Genomic DNA, 12931 nt, shown 5'->3' with positions numbered 1-12931 from the left:
TGGCTCTCGGAATCATGAAATCTTAGAGCAGGTCATCTACTCTCCCCTGAAATATGAATGTGACAAATTTTGTTAACTTTTCCCATATCATTTTCCCCAACTGAACTGTAAGGTTCTTGAGAATGGGGATTGGTCTTGTACTATTATTTCTTTTTTATAAATTTAAGAGTATTTTATTTTTTCCCAATTACACGTAAAGATAGTTTTCAACATTCATTTTTGTAAAATTTTGAGTTCCAAATTTTTCTCCCTCCCTTTTCTCCTTCCTCCCCTCCCTCCCCCTTTCCAAGACAGTAAGCAATCTGATATAGGTTATACATTGTACTGTCATTTCTTCCACAGCATCTAGCACATTATTTCAAACATAGGTAGATAGTCAATAAATACAAAAGAATCAATCAAGCCACAATTTGTGGTGTTTGCCAATTTCCAAGGTATAAATACACTGAAAATTTAACTGCCCATTCTTATGAGTTGATATGAACTGGCTTCATCATACCCATGGATCAAAATAGGCCCAACTTGAACTCATCTGCCCCCAAAATGACATTTAATCACTTATTCAAGAAAGGAAACAAAGGAAAAAAGAGAACCAGGGTCCCAGGTTCAAGATGACCTAGTTGAGTTCACATTCCACATGGAGGAAGTTTCCTTATACTGGGGTGAGAATGGTCAGCTCATTCCCCTACCCCTCATTGAAAGTCTCAGAGTTCTGTGATGCCCCTTGGAGGACTGAAGTAAACTAGAAGCCGTCTCTCCTTTTAACTGACAAAGGACCCTGGCCCCTATCACTTTCATGGAGCAGAGGGAAAACCAAGAGATAATCCAGGGTCAGCCAAGTCACACCAAATTGCCCAAACCTTCTCATTTTGGGCAGCCAAAAGGGCCAGAAGTAGCCAAGGAATTTGTCATCTTGAGTGTGCCTAAATGCTGAATTATTCATATGATCAACTCAAGGTCAAGTAGAAAATAGCTTTGTGTTCTGGGCTGGGTGTGAGTCAAACCAATCTAGGGTAGTTCATGTTCATTACTGTAATGGGATGCCATGCATAGGACATTCAACAGTTAACAAAAGATTTATGGGGGCAGCTAGGTGGCCCTGGATTCAGGAGAACCTGAGTTCAAATCTGGCCTCAGACACTTAACACTTACTAGCTGTGTGACCCTGGGCAAAGTCACTTAACCCTCATTACCCAGCAAAAAAAAAAAAAAAAAAAAAGATTTACTTTGCCATAGTGGGAGAAAGTTATTCAACAAGCATATTCACTGAAGTCACTCTGAGTTGTCCATCAAAATCGGATAGCCAAGCTTCAGAGAGTTCTTTGTGGCTGCTTTACATATAGGAAGTAATATCAAAATCCTGAGCCTTTTGTCCCCTGAACCAATTAAGTGCCAAAGATGGTTTTAATACCTTGTAAGGGGAAAAATATCCTAGCTTGCATGGGGAAAAAAGGTTAGAATAATTGCCCCCCACACACCACACTGTGCACACTCAGTTACACTTGTCCTAAGTGACTTGGGCTAGTCAGATTCTTCCACTCCCTTTAGTTTTTCTCTTTCAGCAGAAAGAACAAGTTACTAAACCCTCCCTACCTACTTCAAACCTACCAGGGCCTGATTGTACTTGGCCAGAAACCAAAGAGGAGAGGATGCAATCTCTCCAGTTCTGCCACAAGCTTCCTATTTCCCAAGACCACTTCTATCCAGCACGCAGCATTCCCTTTCTCACACTCCTGAAACAGCGTACTCTTGTCAGACAACTGTTGCTTGCTAGGTCTTATCTTTGGCTTAGGTCATTTTTTTCCCATGTCTGTATCCCCAGATTGTTCCTTCTTCTTCTCCTTTTCCTCCAAGTTTCTTGCTTTTTTTTTTTTTTGCTTTTTTCTCCCCTCCCCTTCAAGTCTTTCTTTCACTGAACAGCTGTGTGCTGATCGAAAAGAGAATGCTTTCTGTACTCAACAGCAAGCTTACAAACAAAAGGGTTTTAAGAACTCTAATAAGTGAACAAGGTCTCTGGGAAGATGAACTGTTACCAGGCTTTCAAACAATCAGAATCCTTGTGAATTCTGAAGAGTTTGCCCTTTTGAGGCAGAACAGGCCCAGTGCTACGTATTTTCTCTCTAAGCCTTCGTGATTGTTCACTTTTTAAAAATTTGGTTGTGTTGTTTTCTAAATAACTTCCCTATCACATTGGCATGGGAAAATTGATCACTGTTCAAACCTTCCCGAAAATCAGCCCTATACTTTCATAGGCTGTTGGGTTGTGGGGAATGGGTCTTCTGCTTTTGGGTGATGGACAGACAGACTTCAAGGAAGCAACACAAAGGTGAACGTGATAGGGTAAAAAGAAACTGGAGCTGAAGTCAGGGTACCTTAGTTTGAGACTAAACTCTGCCATATTATCTTCTGAATCTCAATTTCTTTATAAAATATAAATAAAATATAAAATGAAGAAAAGTGGATTAGATTATCTCTCAGAGCTAGTTCAATTTCAAGGGTCTTTGAATCTAGATCTAGATCTAGACATGTAGCTATATTTAGATTTACGTAGATACATTTATCCAATTTGGACCTCCCAGGGTCTGTTGATTCCTCGACTGGGAAGGGGCTCCAGGAAGGAGAAGCTACTCTCTTGCTTTTGTGTTTCACCTGATTCACTTTTTCACACTTGCTCACCTGATAAATAGTTGTTCAGGCATGTTTGACTCTCTTCATTTGGAGTTTCTTCTCCAAGATACTGGAGTGCTTTGCCATTTACTTCTCCAATTCATTTGACAGATGAAGAAACTGAGGTAAACAGGGTTAAGTCACTTGTCTAGGGTCACACAGCTAGTAAGTGTCTAAAGTCAGATTTTAACTCAGAAAGATGAGACTTCCTCACTTCAGACCCATCACTCTATCCACTGTACCACCTAACTGCCCCTTACCTGATAAACAGGGATGATTATAAAAACAGAGCATCTTTGTTCTAGAAGGGACCCACAAGAAGGGAGCCTGCACCGTTCCCCACCATCAAGTTGTGCTGCTTCCCAAATAAACAAGGGTTATCTCTGCCCCTGACCAGATTCATGACCTTGGACAAGTCACTCCCTACTCTGAGCTTCAGTTTGCTTATCTCCAAAAATGGGGTGTGTGTTAAATGAACGCTAAGGTCCTTTCCAATGCTAGCATTCTATGATCATTTGACCCTAGGAGTGTCCTTTTTGAAAAAGACCCTAAGGGAAGGAGTTTCTATGCTTCCTTTTCCTCCCCTATTTCAGCATAAGAACCCCTGGCAAATTGCTCCAGTTCACACAGCAGAGAATTCAAAGGGGCCAAGGCCAACCATTTGGTTACCGAGTTCAGGACTCTTCTCCAGCACTGCCTTACATAGGAACAGAGAGGTCAAGGCTTAAAGTAAAATGACAGATGGGAAGAAAAACCCCCTTCAGTCTGTAGAGCTCCGTGAAATCCTTCATTATGGGATTTCCCTTGTCAGGACTTCACAGAGAAGCCTGGAGGCTCCTAGCTAAAATATACAAGACATAAAGACACTGTATACACAGGCATTGCTCACTGGAGTGAACACATCTGACTAACAGGAGAGTATGGGAGAGCTTGGAAAGGAGAAGAACCCAGGGAGCCAGGAGAAGAGAGAGAGGGATATGATCAGCTGCTTTTTCTGATCAAAGACATCTTGCCAGTGGCCTTCTTTCCCTAAGGTCAACACAAGATGATGTTTTCTGAAAATGTAGTAGAAAGGAGTCAAGCTGACTTAAGAAGGTATGTCCTAACCCTAATAGTCCCTCTCATTTCTATGGCACCTTAAGACTTTCCTCATAACAATGTTGTAAGATAGAAAGTGCAAGGATAGTACAATTATTCCTATTTTATAGAAGAAGAAACTGTTTCAAAGAGGTTCAGTCAGTCACTCACCCAAGGTTGTTGTTGTTGTTTGTCTTTCATTCTTGAAGAGGACCATGACATTGGGGTGACGTCATGACTTGCACTGAATTGAATTTAAGTGAAGGAGGACTGCGAAAGATCACCAACCTCACTCTCTCCTCCAGAGCCATCTGGATCCAGTGGCAAAATATATATCAATACAACTGGAGATGGCCCCAGATGTTTTAAGGCAATTGGGGACTTGCCCAGGGTCACACAGCTACTAAGTATCTGAGGTGAAATTTGAACTCAGGTCCTTCCAACTTGAGGGCCAGTGCACTATCCACTGTGTCACTTAGCTGCCCCCTCACCCAAGGTAACAACTACTTAACATTTTGGGGGGGGGCAGGGCAATGAGGATTAAGTGACTTGCCCAAGGTCACACAGCTAGTAAGTGTCAAGTGTCTGAGGATGGATTTGAACTCAGGTCCTCCTGAATCCAGGGCCAGTGCTTTATCCACTGCACCACCTAGCTATCCCCCAAGGTAACAACTAATAAGTGACAGGGCCAGGACTCAGACACAGATCTTTTGACCCCAAATCTAAAGTTCTTTTCATTCTACTATGCTCCCCTTTGACAAGTTGAGATCCAGAACACACTACCATGACATGTACCCAGAAACTGTTTAAGAAAAGGATTGGAAATAGGTATTGATAAAATTGTCAGTGATGGCAGCTCCTTCCACTGAGGCCAAAGTAGGCCAAAAATGTACAGAAGCAGAATGTGAAATTAAAAAGGGTCAGAGGAACGCTCTCCAGTTCCTTGATACTTTCTGATCTTCCTTCTGAGAAGATGTGTTATAAAAATCAGTTGTCATCTCTATGACCTTTGGTAAATCATCTAACTTGTCAGGGCCTCAGTTTCCTCCTCTAGAAATTAAGGAAATTGAACCAGGTCCCTTCCAGTTCTGAACATAAGATCTTATGTTCCAAAACCGTCTTCTTCCTTTGTCCCCTATGCTCTGTGAGCCAATCTAGTATATGAAGCCCTTCTAAGTTTCCGTTACCACTACAGAAAGTAGTATATCTCACTAGTCATGATGCTACACTGAATTAGAGGTATCAAAATCAATTCCCCAACCAGATTAAAATGTAATTGGGAAACATTTAACAAAATAAATAAAAAAATAAAACAAAATAGATTAAAAACAAAAGGAGCTATGTACAACTTGCCCCAAAGAATAGTGCGGGCATTTATCTATTTGATCTATCTTGCCTAGGAGTATGGTTTAGTAGAAATAGGCACCCTTTCTAGGCTCACTCTCCCAACTATAGGGGCCTTAGAGGGCAATTGACTTCTTCTCCTCTCATGAGTCTAGAGGTAACCCTGAATAGTTGGAGTTTCTATTACAATCTCTTATGAGCCCCCATCTGGTGTCTTCCCTAAAATCAATCAACCAGTTGACATGAATTAGCTTTTACAAAGGGATGTTTACTGAGAAGAAATAGCAAGGTCAGAAGTTACAAAACATCCCCCAAACAAGAAGTATACTTTCTCCTCTGCATAGTTCCTGGAAAGAGCAGGCTAAAACTTAAAGTAAAAAAGGCAATACATGTAGGAAACATATTGAACCAAGGGGTTCTTAATCATTTGGAGTTCTTTTCTCCTTTCTCAGAGTCCCTACCAAGTTTACTTCAGGACAAGGTATAAGCAATGGATGAGCCATTCCCTTGTTTACTTGGATTGGTTCCTTAGAAAACAAGGCATCTCAGCTGATGAATAAAGTAAGCTGGGTTGGATCATCCAATTGGCGTTTACTCACCTGTTGTTTTGGATTCTGACTGGGTCTAATTGCTGCTGCTGTTGGGTCCAATGGTCTTTGCTACCAACTCTGGTTGCTAGGGGGTCTTCTGATGGCTCTTCTAACACTCTGAAGGTCACAAGTGATCACTCGGTCAATCCTATCTCTAAATGCCCATTCATCTAAGATCATAAAAGGATAAATACAAAAAGAATCAAAAGAAAGCATTTAGCCAATGCACTTACAGACACTTGGCAAATGGGTAAGTAGATAAGGCAGCTGCTGTTCCTCCCCTCACGTGATGGCTTGCATCACTGCCTGCTGTACTACTGGGAAGGAAAAGTACATTGGAATCAGGCATGCTTTACCCACCATGAATGACAAATCTGAGCATGTGCTAAGGCTAAGAACTGGGCCCTCCCTCATTGGCCAGTCTCCCCATGACAAGGGTATGGGCTCTAGCCCCAGCTCTCTGCCACTAACTAGCTAAGTGATTATCTAGGGACAATACATGATAATATTTTACATTTGTTTCATAATTTAAATCTTATGAAGTGCTTTTCTCAAAATAGACCTTTGAAGTATGTGGTGAAAATATTATTTATCCCCATTTTAAAAATGAGGAAACTGAGGTATACAGAAGTCAACTGACTTGCCCAAGACCACATGGCTGGCAAGCATCATCAAACTCAGGTCTTCTGACTCCATGACCTGTACTTTGTCCATAAAGCAGCTAAGTGGTATCTACAATGGATAAAGCACTGAACTTTGAGTCAAGAAGATCCAAGTTCAAATCCAGATTCAGATATTTACAAGCTGTGTGACCCTGGGTAAGTCATTAACCTATGCCTATATCCATTTTCTCATCTGTAAATGGGGATAATAATGGCACCTGCCTCTCAAGGTTACTGTGAAGATAAAATGAGAATATTTACAAAAAGTTTGGTAAACCTTCAGGTACCACCATGCAAATACTAGCTATTATTATTAGTATGCCACGGCTGTACTGTAAGGAATAATGAACTGTGGATAAAGCACCGGACCTGGATTCAGGAGGACCTGAGTTCAAATCTGGCCTCAGATGCTTGACACTTACTAGCTGTGTGACCCTGGGCAAGTCACTTAACCCTCATTGTCCTAAAATAAAAAGAGAGAGAGAGATAAATAATGAACTGGTTGGTTTTAGAAAAACACAAAAAAACTTACATGACATAATAGTGAAATGAGCAGAACCAAGAGAATGTTGTATATAGAGCAACATCAATATTGTTCAAAAAACAACTGTGAACAACTAAGTTCTTCTGAGTTAAAACAGCAAATCAACTAAAAGGACCTATGAAGGAAGATGCTATCCACCTCCAGAGAAAAAACTGATATATAGAAGTATGTATAGCTTAATTTTACACACATACACACACACACACACACACACATGTGCTTGTGTGTGTGTATGTATTATATATCTGTATCCAATGGTGGTCTTCTCTAGAGTGGGATGGGGAGGGACAGAGGGAGGAAGACAGTTCAGAACTTATAATGTAACCAAAAAAATTAATTAAATTAATTTTTAAAAAAATAGTATGCTACCATTCTCATGCAGCAACAGTTTCCCCATCTGTCAAATATGGGCAGTAATGCCTCCTTTGTCTATAACCCAAGGAATCTGAAAGGCTTGTAGAATTCTAGAGGTAGAAAAGACCTTTTAATGAACCCATTCATTTTAAAGAGGAAGAAACAGGCTCACAGAGGAGACAGGACTTGCCTAAGATCATCCAGGAAATAAGATGGCAGAGCCTAGATTTTAACAAGTCTTTACATTCAAATCCAGTGCCCTTCCCACTATGCTATGGGGAAATGTGTACGAGTGTTTTTAAAACTATAAACTGCTACAGAATGGTAGGCTAGCAATATTATTATCCTGTATTTCAGCAACGGGCTGACTCCCATCAAGACCCTGCCCAACAGGCTGGCATCATCAATATTTTATGAGACTTGTTCCACCTATCAGAGACAGGGCACCAGAATGGCAGAGCAGTTGGGATCAGAAACGTAGTGCTCTGTAGACAGAGCACAAAACAGAACCCCCTTCTTCTAGCCCTGGCTGAGCCTGTTCTAAGCCAACTGGAAAGGTTAAAGCTTCCACAGCAGCTTAGTGTGGAGGGTGGGGGGGGTAGGGAAGAAGGGTATCCCTGCCAACTGCCGTTGGCTCATGACAATAAGCATGGAGGGGGAGCAACAGCTGCAGGGTAGGGAGTGAGAGGGATCCAGAGGCACCCCCCTGTCATTCTATGACAGGCCACAGCGTGCCTGGGGCCGGGCGCCTGCTCTTAGTTTAGGCCAAGTATCAGACGGAAGCTCTGTCTGGGGGTAGGGCATGTCTTTAAGGCTTATCTGATGGAAGCTGGAGAAGTCTTGAGCCACAAAGCTGGGCAAGAGGCCCACACCACCCATGAAAACCTGTAGGAGAGTTGGCCCAGAAGCCTCAGACAGACGATACTCCTGGACCAAAGTGCAACTCTTTGAGTAAAAAAAAAAAAATGATACCACTAGCCCACCCTTAGTGAGAACACACTTAGCATCGCTTGTCCAACAGAGGGGACAGATTTGTGCCAATCCTTCCAGGCTCTTGAGCCCAGACTTCGGTGGCACACACCTGCAGGGTGAACTGCCAAAATTGGTATAATCTGTGACTGTAGAATCAAAGCATTATAAAATCTTGTAGCAGAAGGAATCTAAGAGATCATCTAGTCTATACCGCTTGTTTTACAGACACAGAAATGAATCCCAAAGAGATTAAACATTGCCCATTGAACAACAGAATAGCTATCCCAGAACAACTCAGCAAGCTAGATTGATGGGTTGTATCTAAGATGATGAAGTTTAATAGAGATAAGTGTAAATTCTTACACTCGTAGTAAAAAAAAAAAATCAACTGCACAAGGAATGGGAAAGAGGGAAGGATTGGGCAAGACAATAATTCTTATATGAAAGACCAATTGGTTTTTATTGGACTACACACTGTAAAGAACATGACATTGGATAAGAAACTAATGTGATATTAGTCTATATGCATAGAAACACAGTGCCAGGACAAGGGAGGGAAGTAACAGTCCCACCATAATATGTATGGGGTATTAAGGAAGAACTAGCACCTCTGGTGTGAGGGTTTGCTGAGCCCTTTTGAGAGCTGTTCATCCACCTTTGGTGTCCACTTTTCACCCAACTTTCACCTATGCTTCCAAGAAGCTAAAGCATGTACTATGGCCACACCATGGTAAAACCATTTCAGCAGATGGGCTAAACCATATTGAGAGTAACTGACAGACCTCAAACCCATCACTGAGTTAAGGAGATGCCTACCCCAAGTGTACGAAGACTTCACCCAGTGAATGGGTGGATGAGAATAATTTGTTCCAACAGCTATGATGGCAGCTGAAGCAGGCACTGCAGAGAGTTTAGAGCTTGTTTAGAAATCAAAGAATTCCTGAAGCTCATCTACTGCATCCCAGGCCACTGCCAGTCATCTTGACTTTTGTCTCGCCACTGGACTTCAATGACACTGGAAGAGAAAGTGATGCTGATGACTTTGTGAAATTCTGCCTCACTTAAGTCCAATTCAGGCAAGTCAAAACATCACCAGTGATGTCACTGGTCCTCTTTGAAAATGAAGAACAACAACCACCCTGGTCATACAACATCTGATATTGTATTCAGTTCTAGATGGTCCATTTTAAGGAAGAAATTGATAAGATGTCCTATGTCCAAATGAGATTTATGGAGCAAAGAACTGAAAACAGAATGGATGCCCATCAATCAAAATGATTGAACAAATTTGTAGTAAGTACTTGAATGTAATAGATTATCACTGTTCTAGAAATGATCACTATGAAAAAGGATGTATAAGAAAACTTATAAAAATTGATATAAAATGAAGGAAGTAGAACCAGGAAAATAGTATACACAATGACTACAAGAATGTAAATGGAAGGAAAGCAATGATAAAAATAAAAACAATGCCATATAATTTTAATGAGCAAGGACCATGCTGAAGAAAGACATATGAGCATGTGCTTCTTTACTGAGTTAGAAGACTATGGAGATGAAAAACACCAATGTATTGTCGTATTTGATATATATATATATATATATATATGTATATATATATGTATATATATATATATATGTATATATATATATTGGTAAATTTTGATTAACTCAGGATTTGGGTGTTTTTTAAATATTTTTATTTTTAATTAATTTTTTTTTGTGGGGCAATGAGGGTTAAGTGACTTGCCCAAGGTCACACAGCTAGTAAGTGTCAAGTGCCTGAGGCTGGATTTGAACTCAGGTCACCCTGAATCCAGGGCCAGTGCTTTATCCACTGAGCCACCTAGCTGCCCCCTTTTTTTTCCTCCTTATTAGAGGGATGGTTGTCTCAATGTCAATGTAAAGTGGATTTACAAGGTTATGTAAAAAACCAAAATATATCGATGAAGATTTTAAAATTAGGACAGTGAGGAGACAAGACTGTGCTATTTATACATCAGTTAGAGGATGTTTAACATGGGAAAGGTATATTGGCTTTCTATGAGTTATTTGAAGGACTTTCATATGGTAGGATTAGATTTATTATGTTTAGCCTCAGAGAGAAGAACAAAGAACTATAGATAGAAGCTGTAGAATTTCAGATTTTGGTCTAGGGAAGGAAAATTGTCCTAATGAGAGCTGTCCAAAAGTAGATTGGGTAGTGTCCAGACTCAATTACAGTGCCCCAGATGTCTGACCAGGTGAGAATACAAAAGAACTATTACCTCCCTAGCCCTGGACACTAAACCATCTCTATTCCATGCTATCTCCAGCTTCCACCTTGGCACACAAGTCAAGCTCCCACATCTATGACCGTGGGCTCTGATTGGTCCACCATATTTCACCCAATTCCCAGACCCACTACACCACATCCTAGTCATCTGTCACTATGACATGCTGCTGTGAGAACACTTTTCTCCTTTCTCCTCCACTTCCCTTTTCCAACTCTATCTCTGAGAACAAAAATTAAATTAACACTAATATTCCTGTAAAGAACATATCAACCATTTGCCCTAACCAAAGCACTCCTCCAAAATCCCCGATATAAATTGTCTTCCCCTTTTAGAATATAAGCTCCTTGAAGGCAGGGATTGTCTTGTCTTTGCATTTGTATCCCTAGTGCTTAGCACAGTGCCTGCACATGATAAGCATTTAATAAATGCATTTTCATTTTCATTCATTTATTCAAAGATTGCACTGGATCCTTGGCTTCTTTGTCACACTCTTGATTCATATTGAACTTGAAGTTCACTAAAATCCCCAGCTCTTCACGGAAATTGCTATTTGATCACACCTCTGCCACCCTGCATTTGTGAAGTTTTGATGCATGCATTGATGGTAAATCTCCCTTTTTCTTTTATTACCCCATGAGACTCTACTCAAGGCCTAAATTCAAGGCACTCCACCTTATTTCAGCATGTAACCTACTGGAAATTTTCTACTCTTAGATCAAGCAACTAAAATTCACTTCGATCTCATGTCACAATAAATAAATAAATAAACAAACAAACAAATAAATAAATAAATAAAGATAGATAGATAGATAAATAAATTAGTAAATAAGTAAGTAAATAGGTGGATAAATAAATAAATAAACAGATAAATAAATAAATAAATAGATAAATAAATAAATGATTTACTCCAGTTAGGAAGAAAAATGTGTAACATTCAAAATTCATGAGGGGGCAGCTAGGTGGCACAGTGAATAAAGCACTGGCTCTGGATACAGGAGGATCTGAATTCAAATCCAGCTTTAGACACTTAACACTTACTAGCTGTGTGACTCTGGGCATGTCACTTAACCCTCATCACCCTGCAAAAACAAAACAAAACAAAACAAAAAACTAGTTGAAAAATTCAGCAGACAGAGGAAGCATAAGATGTAGCAGACACCATCACCTCCCAAGACAAGGTTCTCCTCCCCTGAGTCCCTCTCCAGCATTCAGTTCACTGCAGTGCCAAGAGTCAAAGGTCCTTGACTAAGCTATTATCTCAGAGCAACTCAAAATCTAGGGGACAGATGGACAGACAGACAGACAGATAGACATAGATGATAGAAAGATAATAGCTAGAGAGAGCATACATTAGACACTTCCTATTTGTCAGGTGTGGTGTTAAGCACTGGGGATACAAATTTGAATGAGCAGAGACCCTGCCCTCAAGGTTATATTCTAATTAGTGAAGGCAATATATAAAGGGAGTTGGAAAATGGGAAGAGGGCTTGTGGTGGCATGCTGTAGAGAAGTCCAGCAAGCTGAAGTACTGGTTCTAGGGAAGATACGGCGAAAGTTCATCTATAAGCAACTGGGGACCCAGGACTGGAGTCCAAGGTTGAGTGAAGACAGATGAGGATGATGGCCAAGGTATAGGCAGCACAGTGAGGAGATGGCCAGAAACTGGCATGGAAGCCTAGTTCTGGGTAAAATAAAATAAAAATTGGGGATGAGGTTCAGGAAAGGCTTTGCTCATTACAAAAAGACAAGGGCATTTCCACAATATGGAAGCCATTACTATACTCTACAGAAATATGAAAGAAGTAAGATTTTCTAAGGGTCTGTTTTTTGTTGTTGTTCAGTCGACTCTTCGTGATTCTGTTAACCATACTGTCCATGGAGTTTTCTTGGCAAAGATGCTGGAGGGGGTTGCCATTTACTTCTGCATTGGTTTAAGTCAAACAAAGGTTAAGTGATTTGCCCAAGGTCACATAGCTAGTGTAAGGGCACATTTGAACTCAGGTCTTTCTGACCCAGGACTCTGAACTATGGTGCCACCTAGCTGCCTTTCCAAGGGTCAGGAAGAATGAAAACCATGTAGAGCCCTCAAACCAGACACCAAACCTAGCGCTGCCTCATCCTCTGGCTATATCAGTATGCAACATCTGACCTTGGTAAGGAGTAGAGAAGATAGGTCAGCCTCCCAAAACCATAGTAGGGAACCCTTCCTCCTCACACCCCACTGCCACTTCCTTCTCTCTTAGGAGGAATGACAATGCAGTGGAAAGAAATATTACATGATAAGTTTGGAGTCAGAAAATCTGAGTTCAAATCTCGACTCTGCTAAATACTACATATGGGGCCTGGGGCCATGGGGACCTGTAAAATGAGGCATATGGACAAGATGACTTTTAAAGTCTCTTCCAACTCTAAATCTATAATCCAATGATCCTCCCTTAGTATCCT

The sequence above is a fragment of the Dromiciops gliroides genome, chromosome 5 (genome assembly GCF_019393635.1).
Source record: "Dromiciops gliroides isolate mDroGli1 chromosome 5, mDroGli1.pri, whole genome shotgun sequence".
NCBI classification, from domain to species: Eukaryota; Metazoa; Chordata; class Mammalia; order Microbiotheria; family Microbiotheriidae; genus Dromiciops; species Dromiciops gliroides.
Note: the sequence above shows the minus strand (reverse complement) of the source record.